The following is a 23528-nucleotide window of genomic DNA, read 5'->3' as shown; positions in this document are numbered from 1 at the left end:
ATTTTATAGAGTATATAAATTCAAATTAAATATAAATAAAAATAATATTTTATGGACAACCTAAATGAATGTTTTGGCCAACCCAGTATACTTCAGGAATAAATAAAACATATAATTACACTGAAAAGGAAAGGAAAGATATTGATACCTCTATTTTACCAAGTCTATTGCAACTGATCATCCCTGAATGAATGGAGAATAGATATTGAGAATTAAATATTTCTGACTTTTAATATCATGCTAAACAATTCCAGATGACATCAGATTTATAATACAAAATACTAGATACTTAAGAAAATAAACAAGATATTTAGGAAGAAAATAAAGCATTTCAGATTCTTTGTTTCTAATCAATTACATATACATATGGGAAAAAATATTGAACTCATAAATTTCATGTCATCTTCATGCTTGATTGAAAATAAATACATGTGTACAAGTTATATGATACTGACTCTGTAACATTCTTATTACCAAGTGTGTTACTGACTCTACAAAAGAAAATTAAATCACTGAATAAGTACATTGAAAGTTTAACAATCAAGTGAATATTGGGCTTCCCTTGTGGCTCAGCTGGTAAAGAATCCGCCTGCAATGCGAGAGACCTGGGTTTGATCCCTGGGTTGGGAAGATTCCCTGGAGAAGGGAAAGGCTACCCACTCCAGTATTCTGACCTGCAAAATTCCATGGACTATGCAGTCCATGGAGTCACAAACTTTCACTGTCATTTCACTTTGAAAATATTTCAAATATGAAACATTAATGAGTGTCATATTCATAACTACATACTTAAAATTGTTTCTTATAATACTTAACTTCTTGGCTATCTTAGATAAACTACAGGTCTTAAGAAATATAATGAGATTATTGCCAGCAGGAAATTTGGAAATATAAAGCTCATTTGCTTACTATAACACCCCTACAAGCCGTTAATAATATCAATGACTTATTTTCCCTTAGCTGCTGAATCAAAATGTTTGATTAGTGGTTCACTTTCAAATCAAAAGTAAATATCTAAATGGCATTATGTTTATTATCAGTTCTCTTATTTTGTAACCAATAATCATATAAGGTGAATTAATTTTCACTAATATAATAAAATGCTTGTTTTATTTATATTTGCTATTTGGGGGCAATTATTTTTAATGACATCTGCATCTTTACCCTTTAACTAAGTGAATTAAATTATGTAACACAAGCAACATTAAATTTGTCCTAGAACTAGTTAATGCTGAATGGAAATTGTCTATATTCTAAAGCATTAGGAGATCTTTGTACCTAAGATGTTAGTCTCTCACTTGAAGCCTTTCTACTTTTTGGAATAAAACTAATAAAATTATTCCCTCCACATATGAAAATTCCTTTTAGCCACTGCTCTCACTAGTCTTTGACAGAATTTTTAAAAATTAATTTTAAAAAACACAGCCTAATCAATAATGCAGCAAAAAGTACATGTCCTTGAAATTTACACCCTTTGTATATTTTGGGGGGAGGGAAGGTGTTGGTTTTCTCTGTATCTAACACCAGCTTTTTATCTGACTTATTACCTACACCTTTGTGTGTGTATTTATATAAAACTGCTAAAATGCATAGCTAATAAGTCTCTCTGCATTTAAGTTGTAGAAAGGTGAAAGTATTTTACTGGCATTATCTTCTGAATCCTTTCTACCCCCTTGGGAATAAAGATGATGAAGCAGATTTTCAGCAAATGACAACAGTGTTCTAATTTTTTTTTCCAAAGCATATCATGAAAGCTGGGTCTTTGATATTTGAAGATAAACAGCATTTGATATAATCGTTACAGACTTTTGAGAGGGAGCATCAAGATTAAGGGCTCTGGAGCCAGACTTCCCAGGTCCAGATCCTGACTTTGGCACTTACTAACTGGGTAAATTTAGGCAAATTACTTCATTTTTCTATAGCTCAGTTGTTTTCCTCTGAGGAATGAATGATAATAATTACCTGCTTCTTGAATCATTGAGGGGAAAAAAATGAATTTAAACTGTGAACAGCTGAAGACAGGCAGTAACTGATGTTTTAAGTAATTACTGCTTTTCGTGAATTTGCAGTTTAATCTCATTGCAGTGGTAGTTTTATTTTCTCAGTTTTGCGAAGACCGGGTATCAGAGCTCTACCATTGTTTTCATTTATCTTTAAGACCTAATCATGGCTGAAAATAGCAACTGGAAGCATCAACTTTTATTTCAGATCTTTTCTCTTTCTTTGAAACGGATTCATCTATTTAATGTCTTACTGTGAAAAACATTAATAAGTAGTAATTCATTTGTGCTTTTGCTTTTATGTGTCTATCATCTGGATTAGAGGCAAGATGACTATTAATTTGTGATAAAAAATAAAGATGCTTGATCCTAACATCTCATTAACAAATGTAGTTATTGTTAAGGAATGTAAATTTTTATGTTATCTTATTCACCTGCTGTGAAAAATTTCAGTTTACTATTAAGTTTTTCCACGACGTGAAATATCTGTCAGTAAATGGTCAAAATGGAAACGTATATTCCCTTGTCAAATAATATGCCCAGATAATATTTACTTGAAAAGTGTCATGTGGGAATGAAAGTTTCATTCATTAATTCATTCAAGAAACATTTAGTGGTTATCTATTTTGTTGTTGTTTAATCACTAAGTCGCATCCAACTCTTTTGCAACCTCATGGACTATAGCCTGCCATGCTCCTCTGTCCATGGGATTTCCCAAGCAGGAATACTGGAGTGTGTTGGCATTTCCTTCCCCAGGGGATCTTCCCCACCCAGGGATTAAACCCGCACCTCCTGCACTGGCACACGGATTCTTTACCACTGAGCCACCAAGGAAGCTCAGATATCTACTACTTGCTAAAATAAACTAGAATTCAAAACAGGTCCTATTGGAGTAGTGAAAATTTGTTATACTATCCAGGAACAATTTCATGAACCCAGATCAAACCATTTCTTTCTCACCAAGGAGTCAATATACAAGTCTATGAAAATAATGTTCAATTTACCTTCAACCCTTATAAAGTTGTCAGAGGGCAATCAAAACAGCTATGGCTTCCTGCATCAAAAAGTCAGGCTTACAACCCTGCTAAGTAAGTCAAGAATAGGAATAGATACATAATGGGTCAGTAAATGGTCCCTGGTCAACTTCATACAGTCTGCACCATCCAGCTGCTCATGTTGTCTTTTTAAAATTGAAGCTTTTTGATTTATTAATTTCAGATTTTTATATAGTGCACTGTGCTTAGTTGCTCATTGTGTCCAACTCTTTGCAACATCGTGGACTATAGCTGCCAGGCTCCTCTGTCGATGGGGTTATATGCTATTTAAGATTATTACAAAATAATGCTATGTATCCTTGTTGTTTATTTATTTTATACATAGAAATACTTTGTATATCTTAATTCCGTGTCCCTAATTTGCCCCTCCTTGCCATCCTCTCTCCAGTGATAAGCACTAGTTTGTTCTCTATAGCTGTGAGCCTGTTTCTGTATTGTGATTACATTTGCTTATGTTCTTTTTTAGATTATACACAATAACATAGAGTATTTGTCTTTCTCTGACTTACTTCTCTAAGCATAATAACCCCTAGGTCCATTCACATTGTTGCAAATGGCAGAAGTTCATTCTTTTTTATGGCTGAGTAATATTCCATATCTATACATCTGTATGATATAGTTGCTCATGTTTTTAGTGTCTTCTGCCATCTCAGTGAAACAGAATATATCATTGCAGTATATGCATCTTTTTTCTTCTAAGTAAATACACATGGAAAAGGGATGGACGTCTTGCAAATCTGTAACTGTGATGCAAAATTACAGCAAGTTTGAGAGTCACAGGCCATTTCCTGAAATAAATAAAGCCTGCCTTGGGAAGCAATTGAAAATCAGAATTCTGCTTCTACATTGCTCAGTTACCCAGGCAGCTGGAGCCTTTTCAGCCAAGTCTCTGAAGAGTCCCTCAAAAGCAGTCTTTTTAGCCAGAATGAGAACAGTTCTTCTGAGTCATACTATTAACTCCTCTGTACAAGCAGAGGTCTGGTTAATGCTCAGGAGACTGAGAAGAGAAACAAAGATCTTCTTTCTTCCAGGAAAAAAAAAAAGAGATTAAAAAAAAAAAACTGCATCAATCTACTTTATACTTGAGTAATAGGCTCTCAGGACAAAAAATTTTGAGGACTCCCATTGTTGGTTAAAATAATAATTATTACAGCATTACTTAAATAAACATAAACATAAAATCGGGTTATATACTTTAGCTTATTTACAGCTTTTAAAAACAAACATTCTTAGAATTTTATTTCCCAAAAAGCCCCCACATTTCTGGCATTCATTTAATGTGATAAATCATGTTTCGCTAAAAATAAATCCACTGCCCACAATGTGAATATAGTTCTAATGTTATGGTGAAGAATTTTTTTAAGATAAGAATCCCCAAATTATTCTGTACTATGTAATGAATCCACTCTCCCATAGTCCCTCTAGATAAACTGTCATCAAACCCCAGAGTTCTGCAGTCAGACTGCCTAGATTCAAATCCCAGGACTATCATTTCCTGGGTTCTGAATGGGGGACCAGTGGCAAGTTACTCAACATCTCTGTACCTCAGTTTCATAGGGCTGTGGTGAGCCTTACTAGAGTTGATAAACCTCATGTACAATAAGCACTCAATTGATTTTAATTATTATATTTCACCAACTCAAGCTCCACATAGTTAGTCCACAAGGATTCAAAGCTCAGTTCAGCAGGCATACTAGACTGTGGAGAAGGAAACTTCTACTTCCTCTGGAAAACGGGAACTGAATTCAAACCAGGCTTTTTGCATAAAGTCAGGGGCCAGGTTTACCACTTGCTTACCACTGTACTTGTTAACCACTGAAAACAAGCTGCTCTCTTGGAAGACAGACAAAGACACACCTACCGCCAGGTCCTGCTCATTGGCTCCTGGGATGAGGACTGTAATTTCCCCAACTGCAAGCAGAAGTAAAACTGCTTCTCAGCTCATGTCACCTGCATCATCATTTTCTCTTCTCTGCTGATTTATTCCCACACATGTGTAAGTATCACTTAATGTTATATACATGTTTTTTCCATCTTTATTAAGATGTAATTGACATGTAACATTGGGTAAGTTTAGGGTGTACAACAAGAAGATTTTATCTTCTTAAATATTGCAAAACGATTACCGCCATAGCATATGTTAACACTTCCTGCACATCACACAGTTATCATTTCTTTTTTGTAGTGAGAACATTTAAGATCTACTCTTTTAGCAACTTTCAATTATGTAATAATTATAATTACCATGTCGTAAAATAGATCATCAGAATTTGTTTGTCTTATAACTGAAAGTTTGTACCCTTTGACAAACATCTCTTCATTTCCCCATACTCTTACCCACTCCCACCTCAGACAGTCACCAATCTGTTTCATTTCTTTCACTTTGCTTTTCTTAGAGTCCACATATAAGTGATATCATATATGTCTTTCTCCATCTGACTTATTTCACTTGGCACAATGCCTTCAAGGGCCATCCATGTTGTCACAAATGACAGAACTGCCTTCTTTTTATGGTTGAATCATATTCCATCATATATATGTTTGTTTTATATGTGTGTGTGTGTGTATCTATATATATATCCACCTTTTCTTTATTTGTTTCTGTATCAATGGACTCCTAAGTCATTTCCATATCTTGGCTATTATAAATAATACTGTAATGAACACGGCTGTGCAGAAATCTTGAGATAGTGATTCTGTTTCCTTTGAATGTAAACCAAGAAATGGAATTGATGGATCACATGGTAGTTCTATTTTTTGTCTTTTGAGGATCCTGTATGCTTTTTTCTATAGCTGCTGTGCCAATTTATGTTCCCATCAACAATGCATAAGTTTCCCTTCTCTCCACATCATCTCCAACACTCATTATCTCCTGTCATTGACAACCATTCTAATAGACATGAGATGGCATCTCACTGTGGTTTTGATTTTCACTCTCCTTATGATTTTTCACTCTCCTTGAGCACTTTTTTTCATGTAACTCTTGGCCATTTGTGTATCTTCTCTGGAAAAATGTCTATATAGAGCCTCTGTTCATTTTTTAATTGAATCATTGGGGATTTTTTGCTATTGAGTTTTATATGTTTTGGATATTAACCCCTTATCAGATAAATGATTTGAAAATAATTTCTCTCAGTTCATAGGTTGCCATTTCATTTTGCTGGTTGTTTGTGCTTTGCTTTTGCTCTTTCTGTTTTGGGTATCATATCCAAAAAATTATTACCAAAACCAACATCAAGAAATTTTTTCTCTGATTTTCTTCTAGGAATTTTCCATGTTTTTAATCTTATGATTAAGTCTTTAATCCATTTCAAGTTAATTTTTTTAAGTGCTGTAAGTTAAGGGTCCAATTTCATTTTTCTGCATGTGATTATCCCATTTTCCCAAAACCATTTATTGAAGAGCCTGTCATTTCTCCATTGAATATTCTTGGCTTCCTTGTCAAATATTAGTTAACCATATATATGAGCGTTTGTTTCTGGGATCTTGATTCTGTTCCATTGGTTTAGATGTCTATTGTTATTCCAGAACCAAACTATTTTGATTACTGTAGTTTAGTAGAATGCTTTGAAATTTTAGGATGTGTGTTGCCTCCAGTTTTGTTCTTTCTCAGGATTGCTTTGGTTGCTGTGAAGCTTATGTGAAACATCTTACAAATATAACACTCTATTTTATGATGATATCAGCTTAACTTTGATCACTTACAAGAATCTACCCCTTCACTCTACCAGTTTTATGTTTTTAATGTCACCATTTATATCTTTTAATATTGTGTATCCATTAACAAATTATTGTATCTATAGCTACTCTCAATACTTTGTCCTTTAATCTTTATACTAGAGTTAAGTAGTTACAATGTATTCATTGGAAGGACTGATGCTGAAGTTGAAGCTCCAATACTTCTGCCACCTGGTATGAAGAGCTGATTCACTGGAAAAGACCCTGATTCTGGGAAAGATTGCAGGCAAGAGAAGAGGGTGGCAGAGGAGGAGATGGTTGGACAGCATCACTGACTCAATGAACATTAATCTGAGCAAACTCTGGGAGATGGTGAGGGGCAGGGAAGCCTGGCGTGCTGCAGTTCATGGCGTTGCAAAGAGTCGGAAACTACTTAGCAACTGAACAACAACAAGTAGGTACTGAATCTCACAATATGCTGACCTTTACTAGTGTGTTGTACATAGAAATTTTCATGTTACTTTTAATATTCTTTCATTTCAGCTTGAAGAGCTTTTCTTCCTGCATTTTTTTGTTAGGCAGGCTTAATAGTGAAGAATTCTCTCAGCTTTTGCTATTATCGAAGTCTTTATCTCATCTTCACTTTTGAAGGACAAGTTTGCTGGGTAGAGTGTTCTTGGTAGGCATTGTTTTATCTTCTTTTTGTTCTCCAGTAGTTTGAATTTATCATCCCATTCTTTCCTGACTTGAAAGGTCTCTGTTGAGAAATCCACTGATAACCTTATGGGAAATTCCTTTGTATGAGAAAAAAAAATTTTTTTTTCTCTTGCTGCTTTTAAAATTCTGTTTTTGATTGGAGAGAGTTTTATAATTATGTGTCTTGGAGAAGTTGATTTTGGATTGAAATTTTGAAGTGACTTTTTAGCTTCATGAACTTGGATACCTAAACCTCTCCCCAGATTTAGGAATTTCTCAGCCAATTTTTTTTAAGTAAGTTTTCTACCCCTTTCTCCATCTCTTCTCCTTCTAGGACTCAAATAATGATTTACCAGAAGTAAATACATGCTTACAGAATAGCAATTCAACTTCAAATCCTTTAAATCCATAAATTGGACTGAAGTGATCTAGCATTGCTAATGCCCCTTAGATACCTAGAAGAGGCAAAATGATATCTTCTCTGTAGGAAGATAAGATTAACCTAGCTTCAAATTATTTACACAAATAATTTTGCCATGCAATAGACAGCACACAATCAAAAATAAGCAGACAAACAAGGAGACAATATGATATGAACAAAAACCAGCAGGAAAAAAAATCAGACAATATAAATATGTCAAAAGGGACTCCAATTATTAGGTTTCCAGACCAGACTTTAAAATAAATATGCTAACAACATTCAAAGAAATAAAAGGCATTAAAAGTTTTAGCAGAAGATAAGAAAAAATATGTATGTCCATAAATAAATGGATGTTCGAGAATTAGAAGGTAAAATAATTGAAGTAGACGGATAAAACAGCTGTTAAAATATATCGTTAAAAAAAAGAAACAGTAGACTAGCACATAAATCAGAATATTCAGAATAGAGCACAGAAAGATAAAAAGATGGAAATTACATAACAAAATAAAAGGTACATTGGATGCAATAAGAAAGTTTAATATATGAATACTCATAGTAGAAAAGGAGAGGAAGAATAGAACAGAAGCAATATTTGACAAGATAATGGCTGACGGAAAACTACAATGGATATGAACTCCAAGCAGAAAAAAAAAAAGAAATCCACACTAGATATATTACAGTAGAGCTGATGAAAACCGATGATGATGAGACTAGGTCAAGAGAAATATTTGAATATAAAAGGGAAAGGAAAAAAAAAATAAAAAGGTAGGACAACATCTGATATTTCTATAGAAACAACAAAAGCCAGAAGACAAAAAATACTACATTTACCTTCCAAAAGAGCATGACTGCTGACCAAGAATTCTATACCTGCTATAAAGACTCGTTATGAGGTTATAGCAATTAAAACAGTATGGTACCAATCCAAGGATAAGAAAATGACCAATGTAACAGGACAGAATCATGTATGCATACTTGATTTATTGCAAAGGGGACATTGCAGAGCAGTGGGATATCTTTTCAATAGATGGTACAGAGTCAATTAATTAGGCATATAGAAAAAAATAAAACTCAGCTCCAACCTCCCACTCATTACATGTATATATAAATTCCAGGAGAACTGTATATCTAAATGTGATTTGTCAGACACAGTTCTTTGAAAATACCATAGGAGAGTCTTTGTGCTCTTAAGGTAGAAAAAGCTACTTGAACAGCACACCAAGAACACCACTTCTACAAAAGGGGAATTAATTGATCAATTGAATGGCATTAAAATTGAGAACTCCTGTCAATCAAAAGACATGAATGATTAAGAGGGTGTAAAGGTAAGCACCAAGTGGGAAAAGATATTCCTAGCACATACGATTAGGACGACTGTAGTTGTTGATGGTAAAGTGATCACATTTGTTTACCTGCTCCTTGTGTCCCCTCAGCCTTCACATCTGCATTCTAGCCACCGAGAAAGAAGGGGGATAAATTTTGTACCGACTACTTCTCCATAGATTCCATTGTCTAAAACTTATCACAAGGCTATGTTGATCTGAAAGGGACACTGGGAATGTAGTCTTTATTCTGAGTATCTATGTGCTCAGCTAATATTCAGGGTTCTACTGATGAAGAGAAAAAGGAGAAGGGGTACTCTGCTATGGTTTTGTTTTTCAGTTTTTTGTTTTAATTCTCTGCCGTGCTGGGTTTTTGTTACTGTGTGAAGGCTTTCATGGGCTCTAGGGCATGCCGGCTACAGTAGTTGCATCTAATGGGCTTAGTTGCCCTGCAGCACGTGGGATTTTTCCTGGACCAGGAATCTAATCCGTGTCCCTTGCATTGGCAGGCAGCTTCTTAACCACTGGACTACCAGGGAAGTCCCCTCTGCTATACTCTTAATTAGAAAGATTCCTTCCAATGAATTCAACAGTGATAAGATCTAGGTGGTTGACATGAATTTCCTAAGACTCTGAAAAGCTTCAGTTCTTTTTCACTTTCCTATTTTTCTCTATGTTTTTACCAGATATAAGAGCATTATAAAGAATCTTGGGAAAACCTATTTTTCACAAATTGTAATTGGATCATTGATGTAGATCATAAGCCAGTTGTTGCAAATGTACTGAGCCTGAAAAATATTGATTTCTACTTTGGGAAATGTTCTTAAAAGAAGAAAATGGATGCTTACATTATAATCTGCTTCAGCGGTCAGATCAGATTCTTGAATTGGTGTGTTTCATCTTTGGGTGCTAATCTCAAGAGGATGGAACTAGACCTGCATATTGGATGTCCCAAGAGCCTTCTGGAATTAATACTTTAGCAAAACCAAATATACAAGGAGAAAGTTGGGAGTTCCCCATAACACTGTACAAAGAGAGCTCCAGTGTCTGGGTATCAAAGAAAAACCCTTAACCTCAAATATAAAAGTCATAGAAATTTTTCTGAGGAACAAACACAAAACTCCCTTTCATAAGAGTATAAAACCAAAGTTCAAGACAAATTTAAATATCTAATAAAATATATTTCAAAAAACACATCATTTTACTGACTTATTCCATGGTAAATATCAACTCACAATAAAAATGACAGGGAAGGAGAAATTAAGGCAATCTAAATACTTTGAAAGCAAATAGAAAATGCATCAATTTTAAGAATGACATGGTTTTGATTTTACATATGTATAATTTGTGAGTATCTGTTATGTAAGTCAATCAGGTTCTATATTCATGAGTAGGCTAGGATGTCTGAATCCCTGGGTTTGTTCCTTGGCTCTCCCACTTAACACTTGTTTAGGGGCAAATTACTTACCTCTCTGGTTTTTAGTCTTCTCAACTTAAAGCAGAGGTAACTAGGATATCAAGTTCATGCAATCATTTGGAGGACTCAGTCTTGCAAAATGCTTGAAACAGTAATGATAAATGTTAGATATTATTATTGTACTTATTCAAAGACCAATACCCAGGCCATATCTAAGACCAATTAAATCAGAACCTTTAAGGGTGAAATCCAGACATAAAATCTCCCCACGTGATTCCAGTGTGTAGTCAGGGACAGCAGCGCTATGACCATGAACAGACTGTACTATAATTTAAGGCTTCATTTAGAAGCTTATGTACTAACATGTTAGCAATCTTATCTCTAATGGCTATAATTCCTAGGGATTTTTATCTTCTTTTTATTCGTGTGTGTGTGGGGGTGATTTTCTGTAGTTTCAGATTTTTCTGTAGTGCATATATTATCACTTTATGAAAAATGTCATTTTTAAAATATACTTAACATATGAGAGACGGAGAAGGCAATGGCAACCCACTCCAGTACTCTTGCCTGGAAAATCCCATGGACGGAGGAGCCTGGTAGGCTGCAGTCCATGGGGTCGCTAGGAGTCGGACACGACTGAGCGACTTCACTTTCAATTTTCACTTTCATGCATCGGAGAAGAAAGAGGCACCCCACTCCAGTATTCTTGCCTGGAGAATCCCAGGGACAGGGGACCCTGGTGGGCTGCCATCTATGGGGTCGCACAGAGTCATGTATATATATATATATGTACCAGTACACTTGTAAGTTATGTGCTAGATGCCAACACAACATCCTTGCACTCAAGAATTGTGCAAAATTGAAATCCGATGCACAAAGAGAAAATTGTAAAATAAAGCCTATATCATAATTGCCAGAAGTGAGATTCAAATAAGCACTACAGGAGTTTGGAGAGAAACAACACTTCAGGGCAGGGGGTCACTATCAGCTTCATGCAGCTTCTGGGTGAAAGGAAGCCCAGTCATTCCAGCCACAGTGACAAGGTAAGCAGATAAGCACACAGGGGTAGAAAAGAGAAGTTGAGGATAAAGGAAGAGCAGATAATTCAGTATGACTGACACAGGAGGTGAGAAGAAGGCTGTGATAAAAAAAAATAATAATAATAAGGCTGGGAAAAAAGATGAAAATAGTTCACTTGACCTTTCAATTAGAAGCTGAGACTTTTCCTGTAGACTTTGGGAATATTTTTTTCTTTATTTTATATTGTTGTAAAGTTGATTTACAATGTCATGTTAGTTTCAAGTGTACAACAAAGTGATTCAGAGTGATTTATATACATGTATATAAATACATGTATAACCTGTATGCAGGTCAGGAAGCAACAGTTAGAACTGGACATGGAACAACAGACTGGTTCCAAATAGGAAAAGGAGTACGTCAAGGCTGTATATTGTCACCCTGCTTATTTAACTTATATGCAGAGTACATCATGAGAAACGCTGGGCTGGAGGAAGCACAAGCTGGAATCAAGATTGCCTGGAAAATATCAATAACCTCAGATATGCAGATGACACCACCCTTATGGCAGAAAGTGAAGAAGAACTAAAAAGCCTCTTGATGAAAGTGAAAGAGAAGAGTGAAAAAGTTGGCTTAAAATAACATTCAGAAAACTAAGATCATGGCATCTGGTTCCATCACTTCATGGGAAATAGATGGGGAAACAGTGGAAACAATGTCAGACTTTATTTTTGGGGGCTCCAAAATCACAGCAGATGGTGACTGCAGCCATGAAATTATAAGATGCTGACTCCTTGGAAGGAAATTTATGACCAACCTAGACAGCATATTAAAAAGCAGAGACATTACTTTGTCACCAAAGGTCCGTCTAGTCAAGGCTATGGTTTTTCCAGTAGTCATGTATGGATGTGAGAGTTGGACTATAAAGAAAGCTGAGCACCGAAGAATTGATGCTTTTGAACTGTGGTGTTGGAGAAGACTCTAGAATCCCTTGAACTGCAAGGAGATCCAAGCAGTCCATCCTAAAGGAGATCAGTCCTGGCTGTTCATTGGAAGGACTGATGTTGAAACTGAAACTCCAATACTTTGGCCATCTGATGCGAAGAGCTGACTCATTGGAAAAGACCCTGATGCTGGGAAAGATTGAGGGCAGGAGGAGAAGGGGACGACAGAGGATGAGATGGTTGGATGGCATCACCAACTCAATGGACATGAGTTTGGGTAAATTACAGGAGTTGGTGATGGACAGGGAAGCCTGGTGTGCTGCGGTTCATGCAGTTGCATGAAGAGTCGGACACGACTAAGTGACTGAACTAAACTGAATATATGCATTATACATATATCCATTCTTTTTCAGATTCTTTTTTACAACAGGAACAATTTGAGGGATTCTGAGGCCAGAAATGGCACGATCAACCTTGTTCTTTGTAAAGATAATTCTGGAAACTTTGCACAGGATGACCAAAAAGCAGACACGAACATCTGAGAGACCAGAGATATGACAGACTGTGGAGCACTCTGACACTATCAGGTGTCACCACCTCTTACTTGTCCCCTATCAAGTACCCAACGCTTGGTCTCTCCTCTTCCTTGCCATTATTTTATAAAAATGTGACACTTGTTCACCACCTTCTAATCTTGCCATCATCCTAGAGAAGTAAAGCTCTCACTGTTTGCAGATGACATGATACTGTACATAGAAAACCCTAAAGATAGTATCAGAAAATTACTAGAGCTAATCAGTGAATTTAACAAAGTTGCAGGATACAAAATCAATACACAGAAATCACTTGCATTTCTATATACTAACAATGAAAAATCAGAAAGGGAAATTAAGGAATCAATCCCATTCACCACTGCAACAAAAAAAATTAAATATCTAGGAATAAACTTACCTAAGGAGACAAAAGAACTGTATACAGAAAATTGTAAGACACTAATGAAAGAAACCAAAGATGATGTAAACAGACGGAGAGATATTCCATGTTCCTGGGTAGGAAGAATCAATATTGTGAAAATTACTATGCTACCAAATGCAGTCTACAGATTCAGTGTGATCCCTATCAAATTACCAATGGAATTTTTCACAGAACTAGAACAAAAAGTTTCACAGTTCATATGGAAACACAAAAGACCCCGAATAGCCAAAGCAGTGTGGGAAAGAAGAATGGAGCTATCAACCTTCCAGACTTCAGATTATACTACAAAGCTAGAATCATCAAGACAGTATGGTACTGACACAAAAACAAAAATATAAACCAATTGAACAAGATAGAAAGCCCAGAAATAAACCCATGCACCTATGGGTACCTTATTTTTGACAAAGGAGACAAGAATATATAATGGGGCAAAGATAGCCTCTTCAATAAATGGTGCTGGGAAAACCGGACAGCTACATGTAAAAGAATGAAATTGTAACACTTCCTGACACCATACACAAAGATAAACTCAAAATGGATTAAACACCTAAATGTAAGACCAGAAACTATGAAACTCTTAGAGGAAAACATAGGCAGAACACTCGACGACATAAATCAAAGCAAGATCCTCTATGACCCACCTCCTAGAGTAATGGAAATAAAAACAAAAGTAAACAAGTGGGACCTGATTAAACTTAAAAGCTTTTGCACAGCAAAGGAAACTATAAACAAGATGAAAAGACAACCCTCAGAGTGGGAGAAAATAATAGCAAATGAAACAACTGACAAAAGATTTATTTCCAAAATATACAGCAGCTCATACAACTCAATACCAGAAAAACAAACAACCCAATCAAAAAGTGGGAAAAAGACCTAAACAGATATTTCTCCAAAGAAAACACAGATGGCTAACAAACACACGAAAAGATGCTCAACATCACTCATTATTAGAGAAATACAAATCAAAACTACAATGAGATATCACCTCACTGGTCAGAATGACCATCATCAAAAAGTCTACAAACGATAAATGCTGGAGAGGGTGTGGAGAAAAGGGAACGCTCTTGCATTGTTGGTGGGAATGTAAATTGATACAGCCACTATGGAAGACAGTATGGAGATTCCTTAAAAAAACTAGGAAAAAAAACCACCATATGACCCAGCAATCCCACTTCTAGGCATATACCCTGAGGAAACCAAAATTGAAAGAGACACATGTATCCCATTGTTCATAGCAGCACTATTCACAATAGCTAGAATATGGAAGCAACCTAGATGTCCATCAACAGATGAATGGATGTCCATCGACAGATGAATGGATAAAGAAGTAGTGGTACATATACACAATGGAATATTACTCAGTCATAAAAAGGAATGTATTTGAGTCAGTTCTAACGAGGTGGATGAACCTAGAACCTATTATACAGAGTGAAGTAAGTCAGAGACAGAAAGATTAATATTGTATGCTAACGCATATATACCGAATCTAGAAAAATGGTACTGAAGAATTTATTTACAGGGCAACAATGGGCCTTCCCTAGTGGCTCAGATGGTAAAGCATCTGCCTGCAATGTGGGAGACCTGGGTTCGATCCCTGGGTCAGGAAGGTCCCCTAGAGAAGGAAATGGCAACCCACTCCAGTACCCTTGCCTGGAGAATCCCATGGACGGAGGAGCCTGGTAGGCTACAGTCCATGGGGTCACCAAGAGTCAGACATGCCTGAGTGACTTCACTCACTTAATGGAGAAACAGACATAGAGAATAGACTTATAGGGGGAAAAAAGTTGACACCTGTTCACCACCTTCTAATCTTGCCATCAGCCTAGCAAATTCCACTGTGCAGTGGATTACCCATCCAGAAGCCCATGTTTCAATTCATGATTGATTCCAATAACCTTCAGCTGCATTGGATAGCAGCCGCTCACTCTGATAATCCACCCTGTTCACCAGGATCAATCCCATCTCTGCAATCTGAAACTTCAACTGCCCACTGTTGGATATTTATCTTTTATTCCCTATTTACACCAATCTTGTTCTCTCATATAAATTAAGCCTTCCCCTCTCATCCTCCCTAATTCTTCTCTACTTCAGAGCAGCTGCACAAATTTCTACTACTCTCCTCCAGCCTCACCTCATGGCTACACTTTCTTGATGGAAGTCCCCCAACTTCTGAATGAAACAGAGACCACTACAGAGGGTATATCTAAACTTATTTTTCCTCAGCTACTAATTCTCCTGCCTTTTATCTTCTCCTCTTTCCTACTTGAAGATATTTCTCCTCCTAAAAAAACGGACACTGCTATTCCCATTTTGGCTTCCCTGATAGCTAAGTTGGTAAAGAATCTGCCTGCAACACAGGAGACCCAGGTTCGATTCCTGGGTTGGGAAGATCCCCTGGAGAAGGGAAAGGCTACCCACTCCAGTATTCTGGCCTGGAGAATTCCATGGACTATAGTCCATGGGGTCACAAAGAGTCGGACACGACTGAGGAACTTTCACTTCACTTCACTTCACATTCCCATTTTACATCCTAGGGAACCTGAGTTGAAGTCACATGCCCAAGGTGACCACAGCTAATCTGTTGAGAAGCTGTTATAGGGAACCAGGTCTCTCTGGTACGAATCATCAGCCAGGGATATGGAAAATAAGGAGCAATGAACTGAAGAGCCCTACTCTGCAAGTTGTGCTAAGCTTCTGGAAACAACATAAATACAGTACCCATGTTCTCATTACATGAGAGCTTTTATTATTAGAGTGCCTCAGTGGGCTGGAGGCTGGTGATGTTACTGACAAAGTTAAGGAGGTAAAGAAGAGATGATTTGGCATCAATGGATGATGAGGTTTGTTTTTAACACGTTGAGTTTGAGAAGCTGATAAGACCTCTATCTGGGAATGTTCAATAGAGCTCTAATGCTTAGGAAAATAATGAAGTATGGAGATAAGATTTGGAGCCATTCATGGGGTGGCCATGACATAATCAAGTGGAAACAAGGACAGAAAGAAGGTGGAGGATAGAGAATCCCTAGAAAAAGAGATGTCAGGAAAAGAGAAGGAGAACAGGTAATGAGAAAGATCAGAACAGCATCGTGGAAGCTGAGGAAAGAGTTTAACTCATCAATGACCTGAAGGCATGTCATTGAATTTCTCTGTAACTTTCCCCTCATATACAAAAGGTGAATAATAACTTCTGACACTGTAGTGTAGGTCATGCTTTGCCTTGTTGCATGCGTGATACCATATGTCAATAGTTTATACTTTATTCAAGAGTACTTTGCAAACTATAAGATTCTGTTCAGATTTACTATTATCATCAATGGTAGTCCCACAAAGTTGTCTTAAAATAATCCTATAGTTAGTCAGTCTCTTGCATGTATAATTCAGTTCAGCTTGGTTTCTTGCCTGTATAGTTCTCTAAATGGGACTAATTTCAGTATACTAATATCTTAAGAGGAAAGAAAAAGCCCTGGCTGATCAATTAAAATCAATTTAGAATGTGTAATCATTTAACTTGAGCTGTACTAATGGCCACCTTTGCATTAGCATTGGAGGGTTCACTTAACATATAGTTTAAAAATAATAATAATAAACAACTTTAGAAAATGAAATTACCCTGCTTATCATAGTTTTGTGTCCCAGTTGCCCTATATTCATCAACTAGCTGAAGTCATCCCTCCATGAAATTTTCATCCATTATTATCACCCAAGCTGTCCCCTCTGCCTCTAAAAAATAACATCTGTACCACTCATTTGACAAGACACCCCCACTCTAGAACCTGCAGATGCAGTAGACTCAGATCATTTGCCAAATGGATAAGTCAAAGATGAGATAAAATATTTTTAACAAGTGAAGGCAGTAAGAAACCAAATCACCATTTGTTCATGGGAGATATAAGGCTAAATTTAAGGGGCTTCCAAGGACAGGGTCTCAGAGGTGGGATTCAAGCCCTGCATAGAGGGCCCCCTGAGCTCTTTCCACTATCCTCTTTGCCTCCTGATTCCCCAGTCAGATACCTAATCAGACAATTTTTAAATTCTGTATGTGGTGTCATTGGCAGAATGTTGTTGTGTTGTGGTTGAGTTGCTAAGTCATGTCCAACCCTTTGTGACCCCATGGACTGTAGCCCGCCAGTCTCCTCTGTCCATGGGATTTCCCAGGCAAGAATACTAGAGTGGGTTTCCACTTCCTTCTCCAGAGGATCTTCCTGACCCAGGGATCAAACCCATGTCTCCTGCAAGTCTCCTGCATTGCAGGTGGATTCTTTACCACTGAGCCATCGGGGATTCATTAAACATATTGTTTTTTCTTAAAACAATAGACACTTATTCTTTAATAGTTCTGGAGTCCAGAAGTCTAAAATCAGTATCATTGGGCCAAAAGTGAGGTGTCACAAGGACCAGCTCCTGCTGGAGCCTGCAGGGGAGAATCTGTGCTTTGCCTCTTTTCAGCTTCTGGAGCCGGCCAGCATTCCTTGGCTGCAGTTACCTCCTTCCAGTCTGTGCCTCTGTAGCTACAGTGCCTCCTCCTCTTCTATGTGTAAAATCTCTCTCTGCCTCTGCCTCCTTCTTTTAAAAAAACCTTTTATTTTGTATTGAGGTGTAACTGATTAACAATGTTGTAACAGTTTCAGGTGCACAGCCGAGCGACTCAGTCATACATATACATGTACCCATTCTCCCCTAAACCCCACTCCCATCCAGGATGCTACATAATATTCAGCAGAGCTCCTTATGCTGTACAGTAGGCCTTTGTTGTTGTCCATTTTAAATGCAGAAGTGTGTACATGTCCATCTCAAACTCCCTAACTATTCCTTCTCCCCATCTTTTCCTCCTTGCAACCATAAGTTCTTTCTCTAAGTCTGTGAGTCTGGGATTCATTAAGTATATGTTTACTGAGGAAACAGTTACAAATACTGAATCACTAGAGGAAAAAACTTAGTTATACTGTAAATTGACCAAATGGAGGAAAGAAGATTGTCTGGTCAAAGATTCCACCAAAGTTACCTTCACCTTTACTCTTTCTTTGGCTTCCTCAAAATTATATTAGTTTGAACTTTGTATCTTATTCAAAGAAGTTTCAAAATATATTGAAGCTGAAGCCTGATTACTAGATTATACAGTTAAATTGAGAGTTATGACTAATGCAGTTCTCTAAAGATTTCACAACTAGTGGAGTCCTGGGTAATAGAACTTCTTACTATCATAATTTGCTATAAATTAATTTAATATATCCATATAAGCAGACCCAGCAGAAATCGGTCTTAGCTTAAGACCTAGTTCAATAATTTCTTTTTTTTAGCAATGCACCAAATGTTTAATTTCTCTCAGTAGTTCATATGCAAGGAAATAATTTCTTTTGAAAAGTGTTTTCTAAGTTTACTACTGACTGTCTATAACTCAGCCATGTTCTCTGACTCAGTTCATAAGGTCCTAAGTTTTGTTTGGTTTTTTAAAAATCACAGATCCTTTGAGGACCTGACTGATAAAAGCTACAGATTCTCTCTGCAGAAAGTTTATACATGAAGATATGTACAAAACTTGGCAAGGACCCCAAGAAATCTCACTTGTGGACCTCTTAAGAAGCCCGTGCACCAAAATTCATGAAATTTCATGTTCAGTTATTATAATAACTGAAATTATTACAGCTATTTTCAAAATGCTTAGCAAATCAATCTTTTTCCTTAAAATGCAACTACCCCTGTATTAGTCATAGAGGTTTAATCATTTGTGAAGAATATAATGGCCCTATCTTTACCAAACGCCGTTGTAATCACTTGGGTAAATAGTCTGGAGCCATTTGTATTATTCTTTACAGGATAATGGGTTCAAAGTTGTAAAATCTGGAAATATTTTACCACAAGAATGCTGCTGTAGGCATTTCCCATTCTGAACCTCAGTTATATCTTGCAGGTCAAGATCTTCGTTTTATGATGATGCATGTAGTGAACAAACCGATTCTGAGGCTACCCACATGTAGACTCATAGACCTGGAATGGACCTAGCGAGGTCACCTTCATCTCCCACTCTTTCCTCTTCTGATGGAGATACATCCCCTCATGTATCAGCACAGCTTCAATCAAAAATGTACTCTCTTCCTGGCCATAGTTACCCTGCACTCTGTGCTCTTTCCACTGGGCAACATGGCATCGGTGAAATTCACCAGACTGACCCTGTGTTCGTCACTGGTGGGAAACAGACGAAAGGGCCCTTTTCTTAAAGCACTTGGGGATCATAAATGCCAACTATGAACGATCGGCAAAGTGGAAGACATGGAAGACATCAATGTATCTTTTCAAACACTTACCATGCATTAATAGCTATTACTTTATTTAATTTCTCACATTCACTGATCTTGATGTTTTATGGATTAAAAAAACTGAGATTTATGAAGAGGGAAGGGAATTAATATGTGTTAAAACCTATGGGGGCCTAGTGTATAGTAAGCATATGGAACTCTGCTCGATGTTATGTGGCAGCCTGGATGGGAGGGGAATTTGGGGGAGAATGCATGCATGTATATGTATGGCTGGATCCCTTCACTGTTCACCTGAAACTATCAAAATATTGTTAATCAGCTATACCCCAATACAAAACAAAAAGTGTTTTCTAAAAAAAGTTGTGATACAAAGATTATTTTATATTTTTTCCAATGTTCTAATAGAGGTTAAGTGATTTGTCTAGAAAAACACACAATTGATCAATAATAATCCAGCACCTGAGGGTTCTCTGAGGCCAAAGCCCACATGCTTTCCATTACATGGAAGCTTTTGAGTTTCAGTCATTCAAAACCACTCTCATGACTTCTGCTAAAATCTTGTGCCATGTACTCTATTACTTTCTTAGAAGCAGCCTGGTTTCATGATTAGAACACAATCTTGAAATCAGCCTTCCTAAGTTCTGATCCTGTTGCTGCCTCTTACTTGTTTTACGACTTTGGACAACTGACTTGACCCCTGCCTCTTTCCTCATGGTTATAATAGCTGCTGCATCACTTCAGTCGTGTCCGACTCTGTGTGACCCCATAGACGGCAGCCCAGCAGGCTCCCCCGTCCCCGGGATTCTCCAGGCAAGAATACTGGAGTGGGTTGCCATTTCCTTCTCCAGGGCATGAAAGGGAAAGGTGAAAGTGAATCGCTCAGTCATGTCCGACTCTTAGCGACCCCATGGACTGTAGCCTACCAGGCCCCTCCGTCCATGGGATTTTCCAGGCAAGAGTACTGGAGTGGGGTGCCATTGCCTTCTCCAGGTTATAATAGCACCTACTTCAAAAAACTGTTTTGAAGATTAAATGAATTAACATATGCTAAAGCACTATACTAAGTGGTCAAAGTCAACCCACATTACTTCAGAATTTTCTTTAAATCAGGCATTTGCTACTGAACGAAATGTATTTAAAAGGAGAGTTTTTATAACACAACTGTGAACCTACAAGTTTTATGTGATAGTTATAATTCAAGAAATACTACAACCAATACACAATATTAAAATAAAAGGTGTTTGTTCATGTATCACTTAATATAATTTCCTAGATCCTGTTTTGGGAATATGGTTCCACACCAGGTTGTTTGCTACCCATGAAGAGAATATAGGAAGTTGAGTTTTTAAAGCTTGAAGTCAATTGTAGAGAAAGGTTTAAGCTTCCTAGATGTAGGGGAAATAAGATTAAAAAATAAAACTAAAAAATAGAAGTGGGATGTAATAGAGCAGATGCCAAAACCATCTAGCAAAGGAAACAAAAAACAGTTTTTGCATGACTTCTATTTCCATGGATCAGCTATCTCCCGTGGGGAAGACATCCTGAAAGAACACAGGTGGCCTTCAGAACAGACCTTAGGCCAATCTTCTGATACTCAAGTTACAAAGAGGTCCTGTGTGAGGGAACTACGGGGGGACAGGAGCCCAGAAAGAATTCAGTGCAAGAACATAAGGGAAAAGGATGTAAGATAAAAAGCCTTTGGACAAAGAAAACAAGAGGGAGCTGAAGGGAAATAGAATTAGCCAAGAATAGGCCTGCAATAACTCGTCATGTGCCACAGATGTACAAGCAGAGAAGGACACCAAAGCAAAGTATCAAGACATATTCGAGATGCTCAAGAATAAGACAAGAAACTCAAACATGAACCATGAGACCCCAGAATAGACATGCTGGAGGGACCCTGGAGATCTTTCACCCAACGACCTCATTTCACAGAGGGAGGCAACAAGGTCCGGGGGGAAGACTTAACCAAACTCTGGAGCCCAGCCCAGGATCTTGTCTCCAAGTTCATATCCAACATCCAAAATGTGACTCCAAAATAGAAACCCACTCTTTAATTAAAGGATAAAAGAGAATTCACTTAAATGACAAAGAAAAACCTAAGACATGACTCTTAAAGAGACATTTACTGTTCTTCTTTTTAACTTTTTGTATCTCCAAATGGAACTTACAATAAACTCAATTGAGAACAGGCTACACAAAGGTTTAAAGGATAGAATTAAAAGAAAATATATACAAATTCAAAAATAAAAACAGAACTGTGGGAAGAAGGAAGCAAGGGAGGTAGGGGAAGAAAGGAGGGAGGAAGGGCATAGAACTACAGGGTGAAAGATAAATTTTAAAAGTGTATTTCTGTAGAAACCTAACAATATACATCCCAGAATACTTTAAACATCCAGACAGAATAAATCCAGAGCCTCTGGTATCTGTTAAAAATCTGTTAAAAACATAAAAAGTGAAGAAAGTGCTTAGGATTCCTAATATAATGCAAAAGTTCTACTATTCCTCAAAATCTGGTTTGCTGCGAAATTTTATATAAGAACTTTACTATTTAAGTCCATTTTCCCACCTATAAAATGGATAGAATTCCAGCATACCATCTTACATCAGAATTTAAGGATGAGATGAGGATTTATATAGAGTATTCAGCCTCAAATATTAATGAGACTCTGAAAAACCTTGACATAGATAGGCTTTTCTCTGACTTTTACAAAATATTTTTGCTCTCTTTTGATATGAATCCTCAAGAAATAATTTTGGGTAGAGAGACCAAGAATCATTTTTTTATTGAAAAAATTTTAAATTTTATTTATAGAAGTTGAAATGAGATAAAACAAAAATTAAGAAGGAATGCCCTAATAAATATTTTGTGTGTTAGTTGCTCAGTCATGTCTGACTCTTTGCAACCCCATGGACTGCAGCCCGCTAGACTCCTCTGCCTAGAATTGTCCAGGCAAGAATACTGGAGTGGGTAGCCTTTCCCTTCTCTGGGGGATCTTGCTGACCCAGGGATCGAACCCAGGTTTCCTTCATTACAGGCAGATTCTTTACTGTCTGCACCACCAGGGAAGCCCAATAATTTTATATCCATAAAAATAAACCTATGAAGAAAGTACCAAACATAAACAGTAGTCACCCTATTATAATTGTTAATAAGTAATAAAGATGTACTACTTCATGTTATCATTTGCTTGTTAGAAAATATTCATGAACTCCTTCATTTTGGAAACAATCTTGTAGATTCATTTTGAGGTTTTGTTTTTCATTTTTCTTAAACAGAAAAACCTCACACTGCTAGACAATTTTTCCTAAGCCAAATGTTCAGTGCCTTTCCAATGTTAAGACCTGGAATTGTTAATTGTTGGCTTTCAGGGCCCATCCACTCACCGCAGGCTTTCGGAAAGTGCAAGACTTCAAAGTAACATTTCAATGCAAATATAGGAAGCTTGGGTTCACCTGCGGGACCTGTGTTTTGTTGAGTAAATATTTCACAAACCCCTCTCCCAACATCCAGCCTTCTATGACCTCAGCAGTTCTGGTCGTTCCAGGACCCCTGGAACGTTCCACAACCCCTGCCCTCACTTGGTCCTGGCTGTTCTCAGATACACAAGTGCGCACACAATCTCAAGGCCAAGGTTAATTTCCTTCATTTGCTTTTATCTAAAAATGTCCTTGCAAAGAGCTCTAATTCTTGCTGTGTCATCTTTTTCTTTTCTCTCTTTCTAACACCAAGCTCCCTCTTTTTCCAA

The 23528-nt window shown here is 37.1% G+C and overlaps 1 long non-coding RNA gene across 1 annotated transcript; it reads right to left on the bottom strand.

Annotated features, from left to right (window-relative positions):
* Positions 1–2211: 2211 nt before the first annotated feature.
* On the bottom strand, positions 2212–23301 carry LOC145506712 (uncharacterized). The gene is made up of 3 exons (XR_014054200.1): positions 23167–23301; positions 10641–10731; positions 2212–4966 (listed from the first exon to the last, which is right to left on the bottom strand). It is a non-coding gene; the product is annotated as an uncharacterized LOC145506712 (long non-coding RNA).
* Positions 23302–23528: the final 227 nt, after the last annotated feature.

The sequence above is a fragment of the Giraffa tippelskirchi genome, chromosome 5, assembly GCF_054371585.1.
Source record: "Giraffa tippelskirchi isolate mGirTip1 chromosome 5, T2T-mGirTip1v1.2.pri, whole genome shotgun sequence".
Lineage (NCBI taxonomy): Eukaryota > Metazoa > Chordata > Mammalia > Artiodactyla > Giraffidae > Giraffa > Giraffa tippelskirchi.
This window is presented reverse-complemented; position numbering and strand designations above follow the sequence as displayed.